This window comes from Vicugna pacos, chromosome 11 (assembly GCF_048564905.1).
Source record: "Vicugna pacos chromosome 11, VicPac4, whole genome shotgun sequence".
Lineage (NCBI taxonomy): Eukaryota > Metazoa > Chordata > Mammalia > Artiodactyla > Camelidae > Vicugna > Vicugna pacos.
The window spans coordinates 58,881,457-58,908,645 of record NC_132997.1 but is presented as its reverse complement, the minus strand read 5'-3'; the positions used below and the strand labels follow the sequence as shown (position 1 = coordinate 58,908,645).

The 27,189-nt window shown below is 39.1% G+C and overlaps 1 long non-coding RNA gene across 1 annotated transcript in view; it reads left to right on the top strand.

The window, feature by feature from the left end:
* Positions 1 to 8,398: 8,398 nt before the first annotated feature.
* Positions 8,399 to 27,189, top strand: part of LOC116282448 (uncharacterized) — a 29,216-nt gene continuing 10,425 nt past the window's right edge. Inside the window, exons 1-2 of the long non-coding RNA XR_012077446.1 lie at positions 8,399 to 8,554; positions 11,272 to 11,399. This is a non-coding gene — a long non-coding RNA (uncharacterized lncRNA). The remainder of the gene's footprint in view (positions 8,555 to 11,271; positions 11,400 to 27,189) is intronic.

The window sequence follows — 27,189 nt, the reverse complement described above, 5'->3', positions numbered from 1 at the left end:
GAAACCTAGAGTGATTTGAGCCAACTGGTAAATAAAAAACAAATCAAGTAAATCAAGAAATAATTGTGGGAGACTGAGCTAGATCACTTTTGTCATTCCACCAGGACCACTTCTTGCTGTGTCTCTGGTGGTTGACCACAAGATGTCACTATGGTATCTTTAATCCTAATAATTCAGTAGTTGGCTGGGGGTGGGGAAAGAGGGAGAGATGCAAAATGAAATAGTAGGGTTTTTTTTTTCCCCCTGGCAGGCAGCCAGGCTAATAATAAAAAAAAAAAAACACCCTTTTTTTTTTTTAAACCAACACTATAAATTGAAAAGGCTTTCAAGAAACATCTGCACAGTAAAACTGTTAACTCCAAAGAAGTCCAACATCATATTTATACTGTATAAATTAAAATGGAAAATAAAACCCCATTTGGGCCAATGTGCAAAATCTCCAAAGCAAGAGAAAAATACTTCTGAAGTCAATCCATTTTCAAAATGATGGCATTAAATATGGAGGATGTAACAGCTGAAAACAACTGAAATCCTGCCCAGTGAAGCTTTAAATAACCAGTTTCCCAAAACAAATACTGTTAATTAACCAAATTTCCCTTCATGGACTCAAATGTTAGGAGAAAGAAACAAATCCTTTTTTAAAAAATGCAAGCTCCTCTTATGTTGTTCGAGTAAAATGATTTGCAGAAATGGCTGGCGCGGTCTGCAGGGTCCCCTCCGCTTGATGCAGCCTCAGGTCAGGAGCGAAGAGCAACCTTCTGGATCATGATTCTGAAGAACCGAAAATTCCCGAGTCATCAGAAAAAAAATTGTATTTATTTACATAGAAGGCGAGAAAGTGTTTTGAAAAAGCAGCTGTACACAGAACGGATCTTTGCATTTGAACAGCAGTCTTTGGGATGGTCTGCCCAGCTCCCCAACTGTGTGCTGGCATCCATGATGCAACTCTCCATCCACGTGGTCATGGTGTGACTGGCATGCGATGTGACCCACCCAGTGTTTCAATAGTGGTTAGCAGCCTGACCAAAAGCCTTTCTCAGGAATTTGGGATTGAGTCAGTTGAGTCTCTCTCCTGATGACTGGACAGTGATATGCAAACTCTGGAACTGTAGGTCGCCGTATTTTCCATCTTGCCACCACGAAGCAAAAACGTAGCTCTTCCGGGAGAGATAGTGAAGGCAGTGGGCACTGAGGATCTCTGACAGGGAGGGAGCCTTGGTGGCATCCAGGTGTCCAGTTTCAACTTGAATCCAAGTCATCCACTCTTTGGTTGGAAAAGAAAGCCCTGTATCCTCACTGCTAGTAAATAATCATTTTCTTCAATCAAACCACTCTTATGACTTTTCAGGATAAACTGGAGTTCAAGTTGTAGTTTCTTCTCTTTGCACCCCAACCTGCTCTGCTCCCCAACTGTCCTCTGCCCCCCCCTCATTTATCCAGACCTTTAGGTTTTGGGATATTGTATTTGGTCATTTGAACCAACTCTTATGGCTTGTTGAGAGACAGTGAGAATAACCTATACAGTCCTCAGGGAATGCTTTGAAAGATGACTTTCAGTCTCCATGATTTTTGGGTGAACTGGATCTATAAATTAGGAGACTACAACAGCACTTCCCAAAATGTGTTCCTTAGAACATTAATCCTGAAAGTCTTAAGAAAACATATAAACAAAATATTCCATAGTAAAATAAGTTTGAGGAAAAAAGGCAAAATATATCTTATCTCCCTTTTGGAGACTTAGAGTTCATGTTACTATATTAAAGGCTCTGACAAGTCCTGCAGTAAAGAAAGGGATCAAAATTTGTTTAGCTCATGAGTTTCCAAATTTATGTGATAATAGATTTCTTTTTGGGGGGGAGGAAGGGGGTTAATCTTTACTGGTGACATATTAAATACTACTTAAAATGTTTGTTTAACTCTCCTTTATAGACAAACTGAGTTTTGATAGGAAAGACCCTGGAAAATTCTCAGTTCCTTCCCTCCTACCTCATAGCCCTTTATTAATTAGTCAGGCAGTTAGTCAGAAGGCTAGGGAATGGCCCAGACATCCAGTGCTGTGGGAGAGACTGCCCTGTGGCCTCTTTTGCAGCCCCTACATTGCCCAGAATCCTGACTTTATGCTTTCATTTTATGCCTTTTTCAAAATAATTTCACACAAAGAAAAGTGCATAAATCACAAGGGTACAGCGATGAATTTTTACAAACTGTTTCATACACTACTGTAGCCAGTACCAAATCAGGAAACGACATTACAAGCTCCCAGAAGCCCCTTCATGCTCTCTTGCAGTCACCTCACCATACAAGGCTAACCACGGTCTGACTTCATGCCTTTTCTTTCCACATAAATGGATATATCCTGGAGGATAAGAGTTGATCCTTGATCTCCTTGTATCCCCGCAGTGTCTAGAATAAGATTTAGTGAAGGATAGTTAATTGAGTTCACCTATAAGCAAGAACCACAAAGGCACAAGTACCCATCAGACTCCTGTACAGGATAGTGGGAGGCCCTGCAGACAGACTGCCTGGGTTCAAGCCTGTGTCTACGACTTCCACATGTTTGACCATGGACAGTTACTTAATCTTTAAGGACCTCAATTTCCTGATTTGCAAGGAGACTAGCCTGGATTATCTGGGCAGGCCCCGAAAGCTATCACAACTATCCTTATGAGAGGGGTAGAGAGAGGTTTGAAGATGGCTTGAAGATCAGAGTGATATAGCCACAAGCTAAGAAATGCCCCCAGTTACCAGAAACTTCAGGAAGCAAAGCACTGATTCTCCTCTACAGCCCCTGGAGGGAGTGTGACCCTTCCAACATCTTGATTTTGGCTCAGTGAAACTGATTTCAGACTTCTGGCCTCCAGAAATGTAGAAGAATAATTTTCTGTTGTTTTAAGCCCGTGAGTTTATGGTGATTTGTTCCATCAGCCACAGGAATTGATCACACTTAGCATGTGACACATGTTAGGGAGATAGCAATAAAGAAAAAGTAACCGCCATGTAGCTTATATTCTATGCTGGAAGACAGGCAATGAACAGGCGCATAGATGCACAGTCTAATGCCTGACAGTGCTGCTGTTCATACTCTAAAAATAAAGCAGTGGGTGGAAGCCCATGGAGCCTGGGAAAAGGGAAGAAAGTAAGTTGGGCGGGGTATGCAGGGCTCTGCAGGCAGTGCACAGTAAGGAGGTAAAGGCTTGGTATTTCCTCTAAGTATGACTTTGGGGATTCTCAGCTATGTGGACAGTCAGTGGGTTCTTCAAGCTGTCCTAGGAGGGGCTCAGCACTGGAGTCAGTTGACCGATGTTTCTGTCCTGGGTTAGCCCTTTAGCTGGCTGGCTGTGCCCTTTGGAGCGTTCTTTAACCTCTCTAGATTTGAATATCTTTAACCCAGGTTGCATTAACTAATTTAAAAGGCTCTTGCTCTTAAAACAAGAAACCAGTGCTCCCAGCCCCTTACTAAACAGGGAAGCCACGGTCAGAAGCACAATGGCTGTGACGATCCTACTTTGGACCACGAGAGGGAGCCCGAAGAGGCTACCTCTGCAGAACTGAATTGCTAAGAAAAGACTGAGGGTGTGTTGTTTAAAAAAAGAAAAGAAAAAAAGAAGAAAAAAACCCAAAACAAAAAACAAAAAAACCTTTGCTTGCTCCCAAGATCTGCTTCTAATTATATGTAGGACTAGACTCAACCACACACGTTTCAGCCTGTCCTAAATGGCCCAGGCTCCTTTTTCACCCTCAAAGCAGTCAAGCCGCAAGCTTTGCACTTTCAGACCAGAGAAGTGGAACGAAGAGTCACCGATACCTTGTCCCACCCCCAACCCCGTCACCTCCTGGAATTGAGAGCAGCTTAGGTTAACCTCTGTCAACTGTCCTAACTCCTGATGGCTAAGGCAAAGATGTGACGCAAATGCTTTTCTAAATTCTTCCAAGAGTAATTATGTAATTACCGTTTCCTCGTCTTGTGTTAGAGGCTGGCAAATGAACCTCTTTCCCCCACATCAAAGTAGGAACAAAATAATTTGGAGTTCATGTAATGAAAACCTCAATTTTTGAGGGTCTAAAAGCCCTTTTAAGAAAAATTTATAAGGGAGGTACATTTTGGAGACATTTTTAGCTAATCTTATTAAAGCAACCTAAGGATATAGTAATAACCATTAAGAGACTTTTCTTTTTCCTCCATTTAATCCTTCTTACATCTAAATCCAGAAGCTGAAAACGGTGGAGTAGCTAGAAAAAGATTCACTCATATATTCACGGAGTAAACTTTTTTCCTTTTAGCTCTTCATTTTAAAATAATTTCAGACTAACAGAAAAGTTGCACAAATAACACAAAGAATTTCTGAACTTTATTTTCCCAGATTCCGAATATTAATCTTTTACCACGTTTGCTCTTTCCTTTCCTCTCCTCTCTCACAGTTTTCTGAACCATCTGAGTCCAAAGCAGTCCACTGCGTATTTCCTAAGAACAAGACCATTCTTTTCCATAACTGCTGTACAATAATCTGGATCAAGAAATTAACATTAATACAATATTATTTTCTAATCTACAGACTTTATTCAGGTTTTCCCAGTTGCCATTAATATTTTAAAAGAAATCCCCTGACGATAAGTGGCATTCAGTTGTTATAACTCTTCAGACTGCTTTAAACTGAAAACATTTCTTGGTTTTGCTTTGTTTTTACCTTTATTTTTTTGATATTGCCATTTTTGAAAAGGACAAGCAGAATTTTTGGTAGAATATCAGTGTTTGGGTTTGTCTGATGTTATTTCATGATTAGATTCAGGATGTGCATCTTTGTTCAGAATACCATAGAAACGATGTTGTGTCTTTCTCAGTACATTACATGGTACCACACGATGCTGACTTGTCCTGACACTGATGATGTTCACTTTGATCACTTGCTAACAGTCAACAGACTATTAAAGCTATAAAATCTATTACATATTGACATACATATTGAAATATGATATAGAAGTTAAATAATATAATATTATATAACACAATAGGAAATATGCTATGTTAGTGGTACTTAAACATCTGGTCTCATCTCAGAAATACTTTACACTCAAACATTATTGAGGGTCTCAAGGAGCTTTTGTTTATTTTGTCTGTCAGTAATTACTATATTAGAAATTAAAACAGAAATTTAAAAATATTGACTTCTTAATTTATTTAAAAATAATGATGAACCTGTTACATAGTAGCATGAATAACGTATGTTTTATGAAAAACAACTATATTTTCCCAAACAAAAAATAGTGAATAGAACGTCACTGTTGACATTTTTGCAAACCTCTTTAATGTCTGGCTTAATAGAGAGCAGCTGAATTCTCATATCTGCTTCTGGACTCAATCTGTTGCAACATGTTTTTTGCTTAAAGTGTATGAAGGAAAAGAGAAAAAAATGCAACTGTAATTGGAAAAGGAAGGGGTATTTTAGTAGCCTTTTCAGATGACTGTGGATCATCTTTGATACTATACCAAAACTCAGTAAATGATAGCTTCTTAAAGGTCACCCTGCCGTGTAAAATCTGTAACTGCGTCCTTGAACATTTTGTTCTCTGTTACATGAAAATCCACTGGTTTATCATGCACTTTGAACAGATCTCTTACCCAGGCAAGGCTTTGTTAACATTGTACACTGGTCATTTGGAAAATGTTGACTCCCTGAGTTGTACAAATTTTCCAAATGTTCCCACTTCTGTATATAATAACCACCCCCCACCCCACCCCCGGCCGCAGGCTGAATTTCACATTTGTTAGTAGCAGCACTAACTTTTTCAGAAAAGTGCTTAGATACTGAGAAACTGTGAAATTCATGGTGGTGGATGCAGATTTTCTAAAATTTGAGTTTTCACTTGAAAGCTCAAATTTTTATTATAGGCAATAAGTATTGTGAGTTGTTTTCTTTGAAGTGACAGGTTTACTTAGCTTGTTTTGAGAAAATGTCCATTAAATTCCCAATTCTGAATAACCATAGTTTGTCAGTTGTTCTTTCAAGAAAAATGGTGCTACAGGAAAAAAAGCCAGTAGTGCCGCTCACAACTCAAACAGTTGCTCAGCTGCTTCTCTGGGACAACACTAGCAGGTCGGTGTGCAGCAGAAGTGCTTTCTGCACGCCCCTACTCGTCACACAGAATGTCAAAAAGGTGAGCATTCGACGGTCAAGATTTAATACAATTAATACATTTTAGTGCTCAATCAAGAACTTTTTAAGTGAAACTTGCTTTAAAAAAAAAAAAGTTCATAGTGTTGAAGGTTACAATGACCACCTGTACAATGTGGGACTACTTATCTTGATGGATGCTAAGGTGCCAGCAGTTTTATACACCATTGCTTTCATAATTTGTGTAAATGTCAGCATATGAGAAAGGCAAGTAATGTCTTAGTGTTACTATAAATGCCCTTTGAGCTGAAAGTGTCTCAGGGACTCCCAGTGTCTAGGGATTACACTTTGAGAAGACAACGAAACATAAGCATTTGTATAAAATACACGTTCTGTCTGAACTTAACATCCAGTTGGACCCACAGACGAGCTGACAAGAAGCAGGTTGAGGGAAGGATCTATAGGCAGATACAAGGCATTTGTAATATTTTAGGTCTTGTTTTGGTCATGCGTGCATGGAGTTTGGCTATCTTATAAACCTATGCTGTTGTGTGGCAGCCACTGATCACATATGACTAGTGATCGTCTGAAATGTGACTAGACCCAATTAATATATGCTCTAAATGTAAACTACATACCAGATGTTGAAGGCTTCAAGTGGGAAAAAAAATGAATGTAAATATCTCATTAATAGTGTTTATAATTGATTATATGTTGAAGTGATAATCTTTTGGCTGTATTTGGTTAAACACATTGTTAAAAATAATTTCATCTGTTACTTTATATTTTTTTAAATAGGGCTACTAGAAAATGTAAAGCTACATATGTGTGTCTTCCCTTGTATTTCTACTGGGCACTACGGTTATAAATAAATTCAAAGATAAAATAAAATATTGATTATAAACCAGGGCCAACCATAGACCAGTGATAATAAATGCATTACAAGCCAAGGACTATGTTTAACCGATTTGTGCCTATGACATCAAGGGCAAAAACCACTTTATTTAAACAGTGTGGTAAAGATTATTTAAATTTTGGATAATGACTTAGGTTGCTGAGTGAGCACAGCAGGGGGCAACTAACCCAGTCTTGGGGAGATCATAGAAAGATCTCTTCCTGGAGAAAGGACTGTCTTGGTTGTAACTAAAGGAAAATTAGAAAACTTTCAGGTGAATAAGGTGCAAGTAGGGAGGAAAGGAGAGGGCCCTCCAGGGAGAAGGAACAGAATTTTCAAAGACTCAGAGCCTTTGCTCAGAGCACACTTGGAAAACGCCAGAATTTATGCGGGCTATTGTAATACAATTACATCACCACCTGCAGCTATTTACATAAAATTCTGTTTTCCCTGAGGCACTTGTATACAAAAAAGATTTATTTTACTTTCCTGCATTTTTTTCTCAAAAGGATCATGAATTTAAAGTTATATATTTTAAAATCTGGGAAACATCCCGGCCTCATACTAAGAGATACTTTGAAATTACTGTTTAGTTTTATAGACACACGTGGGGTTTGGCTTATCCACATCTTGCCAAAAATGTGACCTTTTGTGTTCAGGATAGTAAAAAACCTGACTCCATAATACACAGAGCTGCACATGACTCTCAGCAAGAGGAAAAGTAAAACAATAAAAGTCTGCAAAGACATAAAAATCATATTATGCAATGACATCACATCAATCCTATGGTTAATGCCAAATTGAGCAGTGGGGTCCCAGTGTCAGGACCTTGATAATTAGCCACCTTCAGTCCAGTTGCTACTGTGTCAGTTGAGAGAACAGGCCCAGGTGAGTGGTGAAGACAAGATTTAAAGTGTCTCCTAATTTGACTTCTCCCCTCCTCCTTAGATGAAAATCATGGCTGAAGACCTCAATCTTTCAAAAAAAAACCCTCAAAACCATAAAACAAAAACCTGGAGACTAGGACATCTTTAGCAGGAAAAAAAGCATATTCAAACCCTAAACAAACTACCTGAGTCCCCCAGTTTACCTTGGTAACCCTGTCACTCAGACGGCAACCACAAACATGATCCTAATTCCCTGTGCTTTCCTGTTTACGGTCCGCTGAAGTAGACGCTTTGAGAACTGGGGCCCCATCTGCCTTAGCGTCATTGAGAACGAACACGTGTCCATTTATCCCAGGTGCTCTCCGTTCCCCATGAGGCTAAAGAGGACATGGCTTCGCAACCAGGCTTCCGTAGTGACGCCGCGGCCACGGCGGAAGGGCGGGGCTGGGGTCAGGGCCCCGCCCCCCGCCCCCCGCCCCCTCCCAGCCCTGTGTGTGCTCACCTCAGGTTCCTTCCGCGGCTCAGCGCCCCCTCTGCGCTAAGCTGGGCCCCTCACAGATACCATTTTTAGCTCTTACTGATAACCCTACGAAATGTTGTTGTCGTTGTCTCCACTTTACAAAGGAGGAAACTGAGGCCACGTACTCAAGTCCGTGCTGCTGGTAAGACTCAATTTGGCAGGGATTTGAACCCTACTTTGATTTCACTTCATGTCTGGCCTTCCCCTTCCACCCACAGATAGTCTCGTCTCAGGTTCTGGAATGCCAGCAGCTGGAAGAGGGGGATGTGTGTTTGGGGGCACCTGGAAGAAGGTGAAAGTGAAGAACAAATGGTCTTGGGGCTTTTAACGCTTCCTGAACACATGCCATGGGCCTGCCCTACAGCAAACACATTACTGGTTTAATCTGTTACCTGTGGATAGGATTTTTTACGGGGAAAGAAATCTCAGGCTTGGAGAAGTCATACATTTTGTACATTTGTGCCAGGCCTTGGAGCTAGTGAGTGGCAGAGGCTGAGTTCAGACTCTTCGTGAATCTGAGGTTCATACCCCTTTAAAAAAATATTTTTTTTTTGGATAGGCATTAAATTCATGTGGTTCAAAAAGTCCAAAAGACATTCAAAGATATGCACTTAAACAATTTGCTCCTGTGTCCAGCAGCACTCCCCCTCCTGTAAGTATCTTTTCTAATGCTGCTCAGTGCAAAGAAAAGCAAATACAAATAGGAGTTGCGTATTTTCTTCCATTTCTTATACAAAAGGTAGCATATTCTACACCTCCAAACTTTGCTCTTTTCACTTAGACTAGAATATAAAAGTAACAAATGGTGCTTCTCTGCTGTGTGCCAGACCCAGTTCTAAGCATCTGATGTATATGAACTCATTTAATGCTCTCATCAACCCTATGAAATAAGTACTAATTATTATCTCCATTTTATAAAAGATTGTATCAAGGCGCAGGTTAAGTGTCTTGCTCAAGATCACACAGCTGAGAAGAGATGGAGCCAGGTTTCTGACTTGGCTTCAGAGTCTGTGCTCTTAACCTCTACTCCAAACTGCCTTTCTTATATTATGTATGTATATAGAAGATACATCATGAATACATAATATAGATCACATGTTATAAAAAATCTATTCACTTTTATATAATATGAATTACATATCTTCTGTATGGGGTGTTAAATATCTACTATATCAGTACATAGAGGGGTTTCTCATTTATTTACTTTGCTGATATGATGTAATAATTTAACCAGTCTTACTGATGGATATTTTGTTTTTTTCTCAATCTTTTGCTGTAGTAGGAATAATAATAACAACAGAATATGCTATAGTAATAATAATATAGAGTATAATAATATAAACATATATAACACAATTATAATATACCATTTTCATATATAATTGCAATAAAATATAACAATATAAATGCCACTATAAATATCAATATCAATAATATCAATAGAATATAATAATATGTATTTATAGTCTATTATTGTATTATAATATGCAATTGTAATATATATACACCACTATACTATAATATATAATTAATATATAACTATAATATATTATAATAAATAATATGCTAATATAAATGCTATGATAAATATCAAGTGCACATTCATTTTTTATGTGTGCAGGTCTGTCTGTGGGCTACAGTCTCTGAAGTGGGATTACTGAATTGAAGGCCATATGCATTTGTAATTTTGATAGCTAGTGCCAAATTGCCTTCCAAGGAACTGGTACCCTTTACCATCCCCACCAGTATGGACAGCACTTACACACAGTGTGCTGTCCTAAGACCCACACCTTTGATCACTGTACCATTCTGCCTCCCAAGGACAAATTAGTTTGAAAGCTGTTTGAATCCAAGGAAAACTAAGTTACATAAGAAAAGGTCAGAAACTTGACCTGAGTCATATGTCTGACTAGAAGTACTACCAATGAGAAGCAAAATGGAAGATACTTGTTAATTACACTCAGGGGAAGCAGTATAAAGACATTGATGCCAATAATTGAATTCCCATTCTGGAGAGCCTAGGTTTCTACACTGTTTGCTTCCTCTGCAGAGAGAGGAAGATAGTTGAATTCGAGGAAACGCCACTGGATCCGGAACACAGACAGGAAGTGTATGCTATCCTCTGAGTGTTGAGGAGGAGGAGCCGCTAGTCTGGGCTCCTGAAAGCCCTGTGAGCTTACATGAGATAAAAATGCCTTTTCTGGTTCCAACTCTGGTAACCTGGTTGAGTACAAATTTCTGGGAGCTGATCTAAAGGATCAAGCAGGACCCAGCTTCTCTTGTGGGCTGCACACACCACAGGAGCTCATAATGTGGGTAGAGGCTTCCAAGGAAATGCGCTGAGCTGGTGATGCAATCCTGGGTGATTTTGTCTTTTTCTTAATTCTTTTGACAATAATGTTTTCCAGATTTTTAATAGGGAGCACATATTACTTTTACGATCAGGGAAAATAAATAAAGGTCATTGAAACTAAAATAGTTCTTTCTTTCCTTTTTCCTCCAAAACAATTCTTTCAGAACAGGCCAGCAGCCTTCTACATGGTGAGATTCAGGGCCCCAGGAAGTTCTTGGCTACCCCGAGGCCTTCCATCAGCCTTGTAGTGCCTGGGAACTTTGCAGATGCAAATCCCCTCTAAGAGGAGCATACTTTCCCTCTTCTCTATTTCTTCCTTGTAATTAACTCCTTCCTGGAATATACAGGTCCAGTAGGGATTCTGGTGGAGAAGGCTGAGGCACTTTAGACCTGAAGGGGAAGGAAGCACCGGGAGGCAGGGCAGAGGTGGAGCAAGGTGACTGCATGAATAGGAGTGAAAAGCAAGTGATGTGGCACCAACGACATTTCTTCTCTGACTTCTGCAGATTGTGTGCAGCCAGCCCTACAGTCACCATGGAGGAGAATCCACAAGAGAAAATCTTGACTGAGAGTGGATTGGTGAACCTCCCCTGCCGGTAGGAAAAGAAATCAATCCAGCCTTTACAGAACTTTGGTAAATACAGATAAAGATTCTAACAATGTGATTTGATTTTGGGAAATTTATTCTGAGGACGTAAGTTGTAATATGAAAAATGCTTACTGAAAGATAATTACAGCATTACTAATAAATCTGAAAAATAAGATATAACTTAAATGTCCAACAGTAAGGAACTAGTTACATAAATTAGGGTACATACACACAACACAATATTAAGCAGCCATTAAAAAAATTGTTACAATTTTAAATAGAAGCAATGTGCAAAAGTGATTTACTTTATTATTAAAATTATGCAAAAATATGCATCGAAAGAGGACTCTAAGGAAAGATACTAAAATGTTAAATGTTAGTCTTTGGGTGGTTAGGATTATGAAAATTTTAATATTTTTTCTTTCAATTTTCTATGTGTATGACTATTTTAAAATTAAAAAGATATACTTATCTAAAACACTATTACATTATTAATGATTAATGTAACTCTGAGTCTTAAAGTGGGCTAATTTTTTGCATCACCAGTGACCTAGTGAGAGTTTGACTCAGAATTCAGTATGAAGTCACTGAAGTCAATACTAGGTGCCAATAAAATGCTTCAAAGGGTCTCACTGGAAGTATTTTAAGTAATTGAAGATTCATTTTAATCAGTATAATTTGCATATAAGCAGTAAAAGAGTCAACAAAGCCCTTCATTTTTTTCTTTCCTGCTAAGTAGGTTAAACAAACTCCTACAAATTCTGTTTGTGCTGTTAGCTTGCTTGGCAAAATATACCCTCATAGAAAATTCATAGGTCAGTTTCAGATTGGACTCTTCTGGCCTTCATTGGATAATTAAAATTAGAAGGTTTTATTGTTCATATACATGTAGTTTGTCTAAAGCTTACTAAACCTGAATCTTTTCTTGGGGTAGTGACAGGGAAATCCAACTCTATAATCTTTACACCTCACTTACATTTTGTTTATAGTGTTTGGTACCATTTGCTAATGGTTTTATAAGTGAGATTTTACTTCCCTTTGTTCCCCTGGAAGGCCAGGATTTGAATTTGGTTGAACTGATTTCAACCAAGAGCCCAATGCAAGGCTGTGCTCTGGGGATTTATTAGCTGGTAAAATGAAAACAAAACAAAACAAAAAAGGAGGAGACAGAGTGGGCAGAAACATGCTCCAGACACAGCTCACTTACAATGTCGGAGAGGTAACAATTCGGGGTTATTTATTGTGTCCATGCCACTTACCAGGTGCTGTCTGGGTACCGTAGGGATGCACCAATGAATAGGATATGGTCCTTTCCCAGGGGCAGTTGTTGCTTACGAACTCTATTATGCTACCTTATGCAGGTAGCATTGATTAGTAAAGTGAGATAAATATGAGACAATGGGGAGGAGAAAGGACTGTGGAAGTTAGAGAGGAGTCTGCAGATTTAAAGGCTTTGGTTAAATCTTACAATTAGTCCCTCTGAGTTTCTGTAAGACAAGTTAGCAAAACGGATTTTTACCTAAAATATCCAGACCTCTAAAATGTCATCAACTAATTTAAGGTTTTTTAAAAACATTGAGGCTTTGAATCAAACAATAAAACTCCACTGGACTGTGGTGGGCCACGTATGTGCAACTTCTGTCTTTGAGAAACAGTCCTGTTAAATGACAAAACAATAAAAAATGTGTCTAATTGCAAAGCAATATGATAATAATACTCATTTCAGGTTTATTGGAAATGCTAAATAAGATATTGGGTATAAAGTACTTGGCAAAATGACAGCTCTTAATGGTTATAAATTAGTAATAAAAATTTATGTGCCAAGGATAGATGTAATCAGACAATGGAGTTACAGACTGTTCAGAGAAAAGTCAGAGTTTCCCTGAGCATTATTATAATAACAGCTTTATTGAGAAACAATTCATATACCATATAATTCACTCATGTAAAGTATACCATTCAGTGGCTTTTAGTATATTCATAGAGTTATGCAAAAATCACCACAATCAATTTTATTTTATTTTATTGAAGTATAGTTGATTTACAATGTTGTTTTAATTTTTGGTGTATAGCATAGTAATTCAGTTATACATACTATATATATATATTTTTTAGACTCTTTATCATTATAGGTTATTGCAAGATATTGAATATAATTCCCTATGCTAAACAGTAAGACCTTTGTTGTTTTCTAGTTTATATATAGTAGTTAGTATCTGCAAATCCCAGACTCCTAATTTATGCCTCCTCTCCTCTTCCCCTCTGGTAACCATAAGTTTGTTTTCTATGTCTGTGAATCTGTTTCTGTTTTGTAAATAAGTTCATTTGTGCCATTTTTTAAAGATTGTACATATAAGTGATATCATATGGTACTTGTCTTTCTCTGTCTGACTTACTTAGTATGATAATCTCTAGGTCCATGCATGTTGCTGCAAATGGCATTGTTTCATTCTTTTTTATAGCTGAGTAGTGTTCTTGTGTGTGTGTGTGTGTGTGTGTGTATACACACACATACATATATACAACTTCTTTGTCAAGTCATCTGTTGATGGACATTTAGGTTGTTTCCATGTCTTGGCTATTGTAAATAGTGCTGCTTTGAGCATTGGGGTGCATGTGTCTTTTTGAAGTAGAGTTTCCTCCAGGTATATGCCCAGGAGTGGGATTGCTGGATCATATGGTAAGTCTATTTTTAGTTTTTTGAAGACTCTCCATAGTGGCTGCACCAAATTACATTCCTACCAACAGTGTAGGAGGTTTCCCTTTTCTCCACACCCTCTCCAGCATTTATCATTACCATAGTCAATTTTAGAACATTTTCATTAACCTCCCCAAAGTAACTTTACTCATCAGCCGCCACTTGCCGTTTCCTCCAACTCTCCCATCCCTAGGCAGCCACTGATATACTTTCTGTCTCTATAGATTTGCCTTTTTCTGGCCGTTTAATGTAAATGGAGTCTTACAATATGTGGTCCTTTGCATCTGGCTTCTTTCACCTAGCAGTGTTTCTAAGATTCATCCATGTTGTAGCATGTGTTAGTACTTCATTCCTTTTTAGTACCAAATAATATTCCATTGTATGGATATACCCTATTTAGTTTATCTATTTATCTAAAGTTGAGGGGCAATTGTGTTGTTTTCATTTTTTGGCTATTATGAATAAAGCTGCTGTGAACATTTGTGTACAAGTTTTTGTGTGGACATGTTTTCACTTCTCTTGGGTATAAACCTGGGAATGGAATTCATGGCTGTGCATTGTTTTGAATGATTAGGGTTTTAGGTTGCAGAGGCAGGGAGAGTCAGAGGAGGGAGAAAGAATGGGTGAGAATTGGGAGGATATTTTACATTTTGAGCAAAACCAAGGAGGTATAAAATAAAAAGGCATATGCAGGAAACTTGAAGGGGTTCTACGTGGAAGAAGTGATGATAAGTAAGGGTAAAGAAAGAAGAATTCAGAGCATAGAGGGACTTGTTGGTCTATCTGTTCTTCTGAAGGTACTTGAGAGCCATTGAATGGCTAAAAGCAAGGCAGAGAAAAGAACACTCTGGAGGTCATGTGAAGGATGGATTTGGTTTCTAGCTGGGATTCTACCTGGCAGGCAGCTCTGGTCAACATGTTGCTGCCTGCAGAGAACTTTGCTCTCCAAAACCATCCACATTAAATATTTGGACTGGCTTCTTACACTCAAAATAATATAATATGGATTTGTGATATGTGATATATTAATAATATGGTTAAGTTTTAAGTTTTAAGATAAGCCATTTTGTTGTCTTGAAAGACAGTGCACAATTGGGTGAGGCTTATTTATGTTGCTACCAAGATGTGTTTGGATTAAGTTTTTGAAAGTGAGTGTGCCACTTTGCTTAGATTCCTTTTTTTCTTTCCTGTAGTAAGAAATATTCACTTTAGCCAATAAAAAGTATACCAAAATTGTGATTGAAATGGAGAAGATGACTCATGTTTTGAACTTGAATCTTCTGAAATTAAAATCCCTCTACACTGGTTGTTCTTAACAATAGGACATTCAGAGGGTGCTCCCTGTGTATTCTAAGAACCTGCATTGAGATGTTGTCATTCAGAATGAATATTTTTTGTGTCTCTATGCTCTTGGAATTATTAGACATTATTAAGAATGCTGTTGTGTATTTCCTCTTTCAAAGCCACAAATATCAGGCTATGATTGATTCTAAGTTTTATTTAATATATTTTCCAGGCCTTTTCAGTTAAGGGCCTTCAAAAAATAATATATCTCTGTGCTGACTCCAAATTGAATTTAAGTCTGACGATTAATAAAACAGCTTGTAGCTGCTTTTTAATTTCCTTATTCACTTGGTCAACAGCAGAAGTGGAGTGATATGAAAGGACTTGGAAAAGTTGTATAAAGCCTTCTAGTTTCTGTTTTCTAGCATTTAATTTATTGAGTTTGCTTTCTCCTTTCTGAAATTAAATACACATCTGGAAAGTTTAAAGTGCTATAAATATGTATTAAGTTCACAAATATTTATTGAATACCTATTGTATATCAGAAACTGAGAGGTTTGGGGAAAAGATGACTAAGGTAAGTGTCCCTTTAGAGATTTTTAAGACCTACTGGAGGAGATGAGAAAGGTACACAAGCGGCTCTGTTGTGTACAGATGTGCGGAGGCAGATGTGGGGAGGGCCCTGGAGGGGGACAGTGGAAATGCTTGGGGTGTAGCCTATTTTTATGGGTGATTTAATAAGGGTTGTACAGAAATGGGGTCTGTGATTGACTATATTAGCAGCCTTGGTTTAAACAAAATTAAATGCGCAGTATAGGATAATGGCTAAGAGTGCCTGAGTTCAAAACTGGAATCTTTTATTTATCTGTTGTGCCATTTTGGTCAAATTATTTAACCCTAGAATTTTCTCATCTGTAAAAGCGATGTATTTTGTTGAGTTAGTAGTGAGGGTTAAATCAGGCATGTGCAGCAATTAGCACATCCTGGTATAGAGTAAGCTCTCAGCAATGATCGTTCTTGTACAGCAGAACTTGTCAAGCCCCAGAGTACTAAGAGGCATGCTGAATCAAAAAGAGAGAAAGAGGGAAATCATGCAACTGCTCCCAAGCCTGTTTGACCACAGAACACTTCTTTTTTTTTTAACGGAGCATCTCAAAGAGCTAGTGTTCTAAGGAAGAGATTTTGAAAACGCTGAAATAGGGAAATCAGAGGTGGAAAAGACAGTACTTAGGCTGGGCCCTGTAAGATGGGGAGGACTAGGTCAAAGAAAGATGGGGTACAGGACATTTTAGGCAGGGAAAAGAAAACGCCAAAACCAAAGTATTATCATCATTGAGGGCAGCAAAAATCTTCTGTAGAAGATGTATTTATTCATGGACTTAGTAATGGAAAGAATAAAAGCCAACACAGTTGTAGTGGACAGCTACTGTTCTGGCCTGCCAGAATTCCCCCTTCTTCAGGAAATAGCATCAGAATTTTCCTTGGGGAGCCACCAGAGGTGGGTATGTTGTGAACCTATTGAAGCTTAAGCCTCTAAGCCTCTCATTCTCATGACTGTCTTTCCATCCTGACGTTCCTCCACACTTCCCCTTGTGTTCACAGTATCTAAAGGGCTGAAGGCATGTTTTTGAGTCCAGTTAAGGGGAAGTTGAGTTGGGAGTACATTTAGTTTGTGTTTCAATGGATATATTTATGTGGCTCATGGTCACTTGATTATATAGTTTAGTGTTTGCTGGCATCACTGATTCCTGACTTCTAGGAATATTCACTGCTGCCCCCTATGGTGCCTAATCTAATATGACAAGAGGACACTGACAGCAAACTGGCTAATGAATGTGTCAGTTCAAAGAGTATTTGACATGAGTCCAATCTGGTCAAGAAAAATTGAAATATCTTGAAGTCATCCAGTTGATATGTAGGAGAGATTTGAGAGAAGTCCCAAATTTGGCAATGATAAAATGTAATAATAATTTCTATATCCTAAAGTATACAGAAAATTATCAATAACAGTGTGAAGTTGAAAGAACATTTTAAAAGCTATCAGTGATAAATATATATTGATCAACCATGGTAGAAGAAAGATTGAATTAGCTTTATATTCTCCTTTAAAAATGAATGATATTTTGAAGTCACTGAAGTAATTGAAGAAGTAATTGAAGGTATTCAGACAAAAATTGTAAGGAAAAAAACAATAATAGAGATATTCTAGGGAGGATTTTGTGATGATTGTGGCATTTCTTTGTTTTGGGGGATTTGGTATTTTTTTCTTTCCTTCTTTGAAATATTTTCTTTGAGTAGCTAATTTTGAATCTGTAATTTTGTCTTCTTTTTCTGAGAAAGCTCCCTCCCTACCAGAATTGATAAAGTGTTAGAGCTCACTAAACTTGATCTGCCTCTGGAAACGACCTTCTTACCACACTCACTTTATGACATTGTGGTGGAGCCAGTTCCATCCCAAACTCTAGAAGGGCGGGTATTTTCAGGCTGGCCAGTAGTGCATCACATTCAGTTGGTTGGAGAGAATGGTTCAAGGGTTCAGAGGTTCTGGGTCATGTGACCCAATCAGAGCCAAAGAGACTCAGTTCTGAGCTTGTGTGTCTGGAAGCCAGTGGGTTGGGAAGCAGATCCTGCCCTAACAGCAGAGCTGCTGCGGCAAGGGCACAGGTGAAGGCATCTCACCATATGTCTAAAAGTGATGAAGTTATAAATCAAAATACCAAGTTGGCTAATATGACCATTCTGTCTCTCCACCATGACAAATACCCCTTCATTATGACAATTCATTTGTTATATAATGGGTTTTATATAGTTGAAAATTGTCAAATCCCCAAAGACAAATGAATTAAATTTTTATTGAGCATGATTGTGCATTCTTTTAATGGGATGATTTAAATGAGTAATAAAGTAAACTTACACACATTCATATACCACAAATTATTCTGTATTTATTCCATAAAGTTTATTTTCCTTTTATTTATATCAGCAAAAAAATCACTATTTTAAAAAATATTCTTTAATTTTGAAACCATACTTTTTTTTTTTAATGGAGGTACTGAGGATTGAACCCAGGACCTTGTGCATGGCTAAGCATGTGTTCTTCCACTGAGCTATATCCATCCCCCCCCAAAATCAGTATTTCATTATCAAGGTTTTCACGTAATTTATGTTCTGTTGACAGTACATTGTCAATAAATTAAAATAATCCAAAAAATTAAAAAATGAAATTTCAATATATTTGCATAAGAAAAATAGAATTAAGGTAAATGTAAATTTTTAAAGATTAACAATATTTATATGTTTTTGAAAAGTTGCTTGGTTTTTAATATTTTAACACTATCTATAAAAACAAAATAAATATATGTATTATAGTTAATCAATATTAAATTATAAATCAAAGATATATAGCTTAAATTTTAAATTAATTTAAAAATTTTAATTTAATCTTACTAAATTAAAAAAAAAGTTCACGATTCTAGCATTCAGTGTTCTTCTAGTTGCCACTGTATTAAATCAAGATCCATTTGTGCATGTACTAATCTAGACCCATGTGTAAAAAATTTGAATAATATGAGTTATTTAATATTGTGAAATGTTTCTGAGCTACCCTGTGCAAATACTGCAAACAACACTCTAGTCATTGACTTCCTCTGTAACGATAAATTGGGACTTGTAGAAATGGAAGAAAAAGAATCCTTAGCACTACTGGGAATTAATATTTCATTTGCAAGACATTGCATTCATGCCAAATTGAAAGGATTTGACAGATGAATTCATGTGTCTTTTCTCTTACCTGAACTCTTCCTCAAATCCTCCCCACACTTCCATGCAGTTCCCATCTCTGACATTGTGGGACAACATACAAAACTTCATGGCATCCAGATGCAATTAGTTTGAGAAACTAGAACAAGAGATGGGGAGAAGTGTTTCACTGAGGCCTACAAGTTGTTACGCACAAGAGCAGGTTTTTAGCATGTTCTTTAATGAAAATAAATCACTTATGTTTAAGTGATCTAGTGGACTCTCCTAAACTTTGGGGGCCGGGGCTGGAATGCCTCTTGTCTCTGGGAAGAAAGAACACTGCCTACAGCCCACCATTCTGCTGCTACCCAGAACTCGGGGGGCTTTGTCTCCTAGATACACTTCTCTTCTCCAAGGTTGATGGGGTGGTGGAGGTGAGGAAAGCTGTGAGCGACGGAAGGTGATCTTGCCTCTCATTCTCACTACTCTCAAAATCTGTTTTCTCCTTTCTCTCTCAAGGGCTATTTGTATACTCTCTCTAATGAGCTAAGTATTTGGAAAAAAATGGACTTCAGCCAGCAAACTTCGAATTTGGGGTGGGAATGGAGGGAGAGGCGACTATCTGGAGGCAAGGAATTGTGAAAGGTCTGGCTGTCTGCTTAAAATAGGATGAGGGAAGGTCACAGGAAAAACAAACAGAATCAGTATCTCAATAGATCATCCTGCCAGTAAGTGGCATGGCTACTTACTTCTCCATTGGTTGGTGGGAAGATAAGTTTCAATTGTTACCTTCAGCTTCCGAATTACAATGGGGACCGTTCTGGAAATCAGGTTAGAGAAATGGAAACAGGTAGTAGAGAGAAAGCCTGCAAGTACCACCACCTGAGAGTGATGGAATTTAAAGGGTCAGCTGACGGGGGCGGGGCTGGGGCCCAGAGCTGGAGGTCTTCAGTCACTGGTGGAGCCTTTCCCAGGAGCCTGGAGGGACACCTTGTCTCCAGGAACAGGTATTGTTAAATGGGACAGTAGCCAACTAGCCAGGTTGTATTTTAGTAAACCCAGCATGAAAAGAGGGGATGTTTTGCATCGGATTGAGCAGGCATAATTACAGTATGGGTTACAAAAGTAGTTAAAAAAAAAAATTAGGCCCAGAGGAAAAAATATCAAAAGTAAATTGTAATTTTATGTTGTGAACTAATTGGAAGCTTTAAAATGGCAATTGAAATTCTTTCTGGGCCTCAGGGAGATAAGGCGGCCTTCTTCAGGATGTTTGAACTTAATTACCAGGTGCAGCAAGAGCGGAATAGATTTTGTAAAATTACTTAAAATAATCATGTTGGGCACCAGAAATGGTTACATTTATCTAAGGACCTTAGCACACCTTTCAGGTTGAAAGATAATTTGCATCACTGAAAATTTAGTAGAATTTTAATGCGTCTCCAGATGAGGAGGAGAGTGTTTGAAAAATGTGCTTTGTACCTTATCAGAAATTCATGTGGGTTTGAAAATGTATATGGAGATTTCTTTAGTGGAATACTGGTATGCTAGCAGCAAACTGTTTTTATGTTCTTAAAAATATTTTTAAGATATAAAAGTAATATAGCAACGTTGCAAAGTTTTAGAAAAACAACAAAAAAATTCGCCTATGATCTTACCAAGTCTGCTGTAAGAACTCATCTTTTTATAATCCTTTGTGGACATATGGTTTTCATATTGTTATGTAATTTTGTATCATGTTCTTTTTTCCCTTATAAAAGTAAGTTTTTTCTTTTGCTACATATTCCACATTTTAATTTAAAATTCTAATGGTTACATGATATTCCTTCCAGGAGGTGTGCCAAAATTTTTCTGTAGGATGAAACATTTAGATTTCTTTTTCCATTTTTTGCCATTAAAAATAAAAATGTAATGACTGTATAAAGTGCCCCTCCTTCATCTCTTGTCCTGGTTGCAGACTTTCAGTTATTTCTAAGAAGTGGCATTAATGGTTAAGAGTATAGGACATTTTCTTGGCTCTAAATACATATTGTTAAATTACTTTACCAAAGTGTTGTTCTAATGAAATAATATGCTTCAGTGTAGCAAACTAGCACATTCATTGTAGTCAACAGCATTTTGTCTTTTTTCTTTCTAATTTAATAGCCGTTTTTTCATTTATGTTTCTTTAATTGTAAGCAGAGCTAAATGTTTTTGCTTATGCTTATTTTTTTTCTTATGCCCATTGTGTATTAGGGTTTAAAGAGTGAACCTAAATTCATTTGATGACAAATTCATGAAAAGTTTCTGAAAATTTGTTAGAAGAAAGTAATTATACTCCCAACCTAACTGAACAAAATTTTTAGTTATATTTGAATTAATAATTGAATGTTTCTAATGAGGGCTATTTAACTCTTTAGATAACTGTTTTCTGTGGTTACTTCAGTCTCAAACTAATTTCCCTCAAAATGTTACTGAGGATTCACCAAAGAAAAGAGTTCCATGATCAAATAAGGGGGGAGAAAGCACTTGGGGATGGTGGGCGAAGAGAAGAATGCTTTTCCTGAGTAGTTTCAGCAAATTGCATCATAAAATCTCATATTCCCACTTTGTGGCGTTCTCAATCCCTCCGAGGGAACCAGACACCAGCTTCCTTCTGGCGCCTTCCAAAGCATGTTAGCATAATAATAGCTCTGTGAGGTACTGGGCTAAATCCTCTTTACAAATCACTTGATCTTACATTTGTTTTTGCACGGCTGTGATCAGGAGAGGTATCTAGGACCTCCTACCGTTCCACAAGAGCCATTTCCCTCCTTTGACTTGGTGCCTTCCTACCAAAGCCAAAGGAGTAGGAAGCGGAAATGGGAGCAGGTGTTGCTTTTCTGGGTCTGAGGGAGAAGGCTTCATTGCCTTGAATCTCTGTTTTTTTGCTCTTCTTTCCTTTAAGTGGTAAAGATCTGCAGCTGTGGTGGTGGTTGAGGGTGCTTTGGGATGCATAAGAACATCCACTAGAGCTCTAGAAGAATGTATTAGAACCTCTAATTATATTTACTTCTTTCGTCTTATTTTTGGTGTTTCTATTTCTGTGTGCTTTACCGTGCAGAGTCGTGTATGTTTATAAGAAACACGTACCGTTGGGATACATGCTCCAATTTGGATACTAGTGATCTAAAATGGCTAAGAATAGATTGTGAACCTAAAAGGAAATAAAGAGGCTGTTCATTTATTCATTCATTTATTCAAAAATATACTTCTTGAACAAATATTGAGGGTCAAACCTACTAGGCACTGAGGATATTATAATAAACAAGGGTCCCTGCCTTCACAGAGCTTTTAAGACTCAGCTAGAGGGAAGAAGTTCTGGTACCTCACATGTAATGGATATAGCTTATTAGACCAGAACATTGGGATTTGGGGCATAATTTTACCTGGAATTTCCTTTCTGCACACGTCCATCTCCAAACTGTGGTGGCAACCAGCAACTCAATTATTTGTCCTTCTCTTTCTTTCTATATCTTTCCTTATTAAAGATACAATGTACAATATGCTTGAATCTAAACTCTGTGATTCCCCAAACTGAGTGTACTTTAGAATTAGTCTAGCTAAGAGGTTCACCATTATGTGAATTGTCCAGTTGACTGATATCAACTTAGGGTCATGTGATGATGTACCAGTTTGCTCAGGTTGCTTTATGGGACAAAATGCTGCAAACGGAGTGGCTTCAACAAAGTTTATTTTCTGGAGGCCAGAAGTCTGAAATCAGGGTGTAGGCAGGTTTGGTTTTTTTCTGAAGGCTGAGGGAGAATGGGTACCACGCCTCTCTCCTAACAGTGTTTGGTAGTCCTTGACTTACAGATGCATCATCCGATCTCCATTTTCATCCTCATGTGGCATTCTCTCTGTATGTGTCTGTTTCTGTGTCCACATTTCCTCGTTTTATAAGAACACGTTATATTGGACTAAGTCCCACCTTTCATGACTTCATCTTAACTCGATCATCTCCAGTCACCCTATTTCCGAGTAAGATCACATTCACAGGTGCTGGGGTTAGGACTTCGTCTTTTGGGAGGGACACAGTTCAGCCTGTAAGAGATGCTTAGAATGTGCTGGCAGTTGAATATGGAGTCCCACTCTGAACCCTGCCCTGTGTCTGGAACTTGGGTCACCACCTAGCCTTTGTGGATCTTGTGCACCAGGGTGAAGGATCCTATCCTTGTCATCCTGGCACTGGTTTCTACTGGGAAAAATGTAAGTGGGATGGGGAACTGCAGCGGATTGTTGGTGCCTCAAGAGATTTGGGAAGCTGTGTATTGATACTGAAAATGTGATAGAAGTGGAAAAAGTCATGAAAATACATTGCCACCATAAACGAAAAGGTGGCAGAAGACAGGACATAGATGTAAGTGATGATGATTTTTATCTTCAGGGGGATGCGTTATTCAGTCCTGGCTGAAATTATCACCCACACTAAGAACTCTGGGGAATCCTGCTCTCCAGGACTAGAATTCTCATTTCCTACTGTACATCCCTTTATTACATGTTTTGCTTTGCTCTGTGCAGTTGCTTATCCACCTGTCTCTGCAAGACTGTGAGGTCCTCAGCAATTCATCTTTACATCTTTACTGTTTGGCAGAGTACCTGGCCTTTAGCAAGAGCTCAATAAATGTTTGGTAAATAAATGAAAGATTTAAGTAACTTTTTATTAAACCAGGCAGTAAAGGTATCAAAAATTAAAAATAGCCAAAAAAAAATTGAAACAAAGTAGTCAACATTAGGGGAGTGGATAGATAAATTATGACCAGAACCAAACGATGGAAGTTCATAATGTGAACAATGAATGTGTTCAAAGAAAGTTTAATGACATTAGATAGTAACTATTTATAATAAATTAAAAAGCAGTGTATAAAACTCTGTGGTGTCATCCTCATTTTATAAAGGATGGTATATACATCTTGGTGCATATGTATGCATATAAGGGCATAAAACATAATTGTGTGTATATATTGGACATGCAGGACTAAAACAGGAAGGAAACATACCCACATATGATCTTATGATCTGTGATCATCTCCGTTTGGTGAACTAGTTTTTATTTTCTTTGATAAAAGTGTCTGCATTTATATTACAAATTTTCTGCATGTATTTTTATGTTCTGAGAGAAATTGATGTACTGGATGAAAAAATAAAACACAAACTAGGAAGCCTTCATGGAGAGTTGTGAAGGCTCTTCTCACGGGGAATAAAAAGGGCAACAGATCATTCATTACCCCAAAGTTAAGTTAGAAATTTTTCCTCAGGTCCTCAGGGCCTTAAAGGAACCCTCTGCTTGTTCATGTCTAAAAGCGAATCCGTGGAATAACCCCACCTGCCCCAGGATGTCCTGGGCCGGCCTGGCTGGTGTCACGTGAGGAATGGCAGTTGTTGCAGTTTTGCTGTTTTCCATGTTACAGTCCGAGGTCCTGCAAAGACAAGAACTGTACCCAGAGCTGTCCCCAAGTGGTGGCCTTCCCTTTTTGTACCGCCAAGGCAGACTCCTTCTCCAGGTGCGCGGGCAGCCTCGAGGGCCAGAGTGGAAAGCATGACACAGCCGTGTGCCTGTGCAGAGGCTAATTTATTTAGAAAGAAAAAAAAAAGTCATTGCCAGGATTCTCAAATGAGGGCTGTTGACACGTTCTGGGGCTAATTTAAGGAGGGACTGGGGTTAGGGAATTGGTCTTGGTAGAGGAAGATGAGGAATGGACTGGAAGCCTCTGAAAGGATGGTAACCAAGAGGCAAAGGAGATGAGGCTAAATTTATCTGGGGCATCTAGGCCGTGCCGGCCCGCTTGGGGAAGGGAAATTGAGGTGGGGGCTGAGGGTGAGCCGTGTGGCAGACGCAGAAGTAGAAGGAGCTTAACCAGGCTGCTCAGACCTTCACAGGCACACAGATCAGTGGGGGTCAGGTCACAACACAGTTTCTGGGTTTAAAACCCAATCAGTCGGGGTGGGGCCTGAGGGTCTTCATATGTGACAAGCTCCCGAGGAATACCTGTGCTGTTGGTTCACGGACCACAATTTGAGAAATGAGGGCTTAGAAGGTAGAGGGCCCACAGGGGTTCTGAGGGGCTGAGAGGGGTACAGTTTACCTCGTTGTCGGAGCTTGCAAGCACTGGGACTTCTGAGTGATAGGAGAAATTACCTGATCAAGTGGGAGGCCATCTGGTAACAGCCAGTAGTATTTGGGAAGCCATGTGGTGTGGTAGAAAGGAGGTCAAGATTTTCAGTCTCGTCGACATGGGTGTGAATCTCAGGGAGCTTGGTGTTTATCTTGTAGGGGATGGGGAGGCTTTGAAGGGTTTAAGCTTCTACTGGTCACCTCTTTCCTTGACCTCCTGGCTCAGTGCCTCCTTCGTGCTTGAGACACGGCCAGGTCTTCAGTGGGAATGGCCCACTGCCACCCTCCTGGCCAGGCTGAGGGACGCCTCCTGCCCAGAGTCACTTGGCCAGAAAGGGAGAAAGGTTTGAAAAGTCAGTCTTCCAGCTGCAGTCACGGTCCACACTGGGCCCTCAGGGCCTCTTCCCATAATGAGTTTGGCTTCCTGGTAACATCATCTGTGCTTGACACCCTCCCTACTCAGCAGAATCTGCATTACCTTGTTAGAAACAGTCTTCAACTTCATCTTAGAACTTTAGAATCAGAATCTGCATTGCAACAAGGTCCCCAGGTGATGTGTGTGCACATTTCAGTTTGAGAAGCACTGCCTTACGTGACTCTTCCCCGGCCCTTCTCTGTCCAGGGAAGGAGACTCAATAAATTAAAGAAATGCTTGCATAGCATTGCTGTAGACTAGGCAACGTTCTGAACACATTAATTACCCATCAGTCACACCATGCACTCTTCTCTTGCGTGATGCCTGTGTCAGGGCCACCGTGTTATATCTGGGCGGGCATGAGGTGCCTGGTCCCATGGAGCCCCCACACCAGTCTGGCCAGCTGGGGACTGACTCAGCCTCTTTGTGGGGCTCAGCATAAAGCAGAGCCTAGTGTGGGAGTGGGGACACTTGCATGTGAGGGAGCACTCTGTCTGTATTAATCCTTTTTAAGCATCGTGGAAAGCTTTCTAGGTTCTGCCAGGGATTGCATTCTAGACATGGGTGGGTCTGTTGACTCCCACCCTCTCTCCAACCACTCTTCAACCTCTAGAGGGAGGGGAAATTGCTGCCTTCAGTCTCAGGTCATGCTGATGGGGCGAGTCTCTGGAAGGCAAGACACTGAGATGGCGCTTCCTGCACTTCATTCTCGAGGGTGGGGACTTTTTGCTGCATGGAGCAGTTTAGAGCTTGGACTCTGAAGAAAGACTTCTTGAGTTCAAATCTGCATCCTGTCACTTACCAGTGGTATGAACCTTGGATATATTACTGAATATCTCTGTGCCTCAGTTTCTCATCTGTCAAAGGGGGCTATAAAGTATCTACCTTACAGACATGTGGTGAGGATTAAATGAATTAATATGCATAACATACTTAGATGCACTTAGATGCATTTGAGGAGGGAATTGGCAGATCTTCTAGGGTGCAGAGGGATTCGGGGCAGTATTAGTTCTCCCTTGCTTCTGTAACAGCTTGCCGCAATTTGGTGGTTTAAAACAACGCAAATTTAGTGTGATACAATTCTGGAGGTCAGAAGTCTGAAATGAGTTTCACCAGGCTAAAATCAAGGTATCTGCACAGCTAAGTGCCTCCAGGAGGCTCTAGGGGAGAATTCATGTCTTTGCCTTTTCCATTTTCTAGAGGCTTCCTTGGTTCATGATCCCCTCCTCAAGCCTCAAAGCCAGCAGTCTAGCATCTGCAAATCTACTTCGTATCACTCTAACCTTTGCTTTGGTGTTAACCTCTTCTCTGACTCACGTCCCTGCCTCCTGCTTTCATCTGTAAGGACCCTGGAGAGTCATGTAAGGCAGTGCTTCTCAAACTTTAATGTGCACACACATCATGATAACACCGGGCTCACCTGAACAATCCAGGCTAACGTCCTCTTCATCTCATGGTCCTTAACCTAATCATATCTGTAAAACCTCTTTTGCCATGTAAGGTAGTATTCATAGGTTCCAGGGATTGGAAGATGGATATTTTGGGGAGGGGGGCATAATTTTGCCTACCT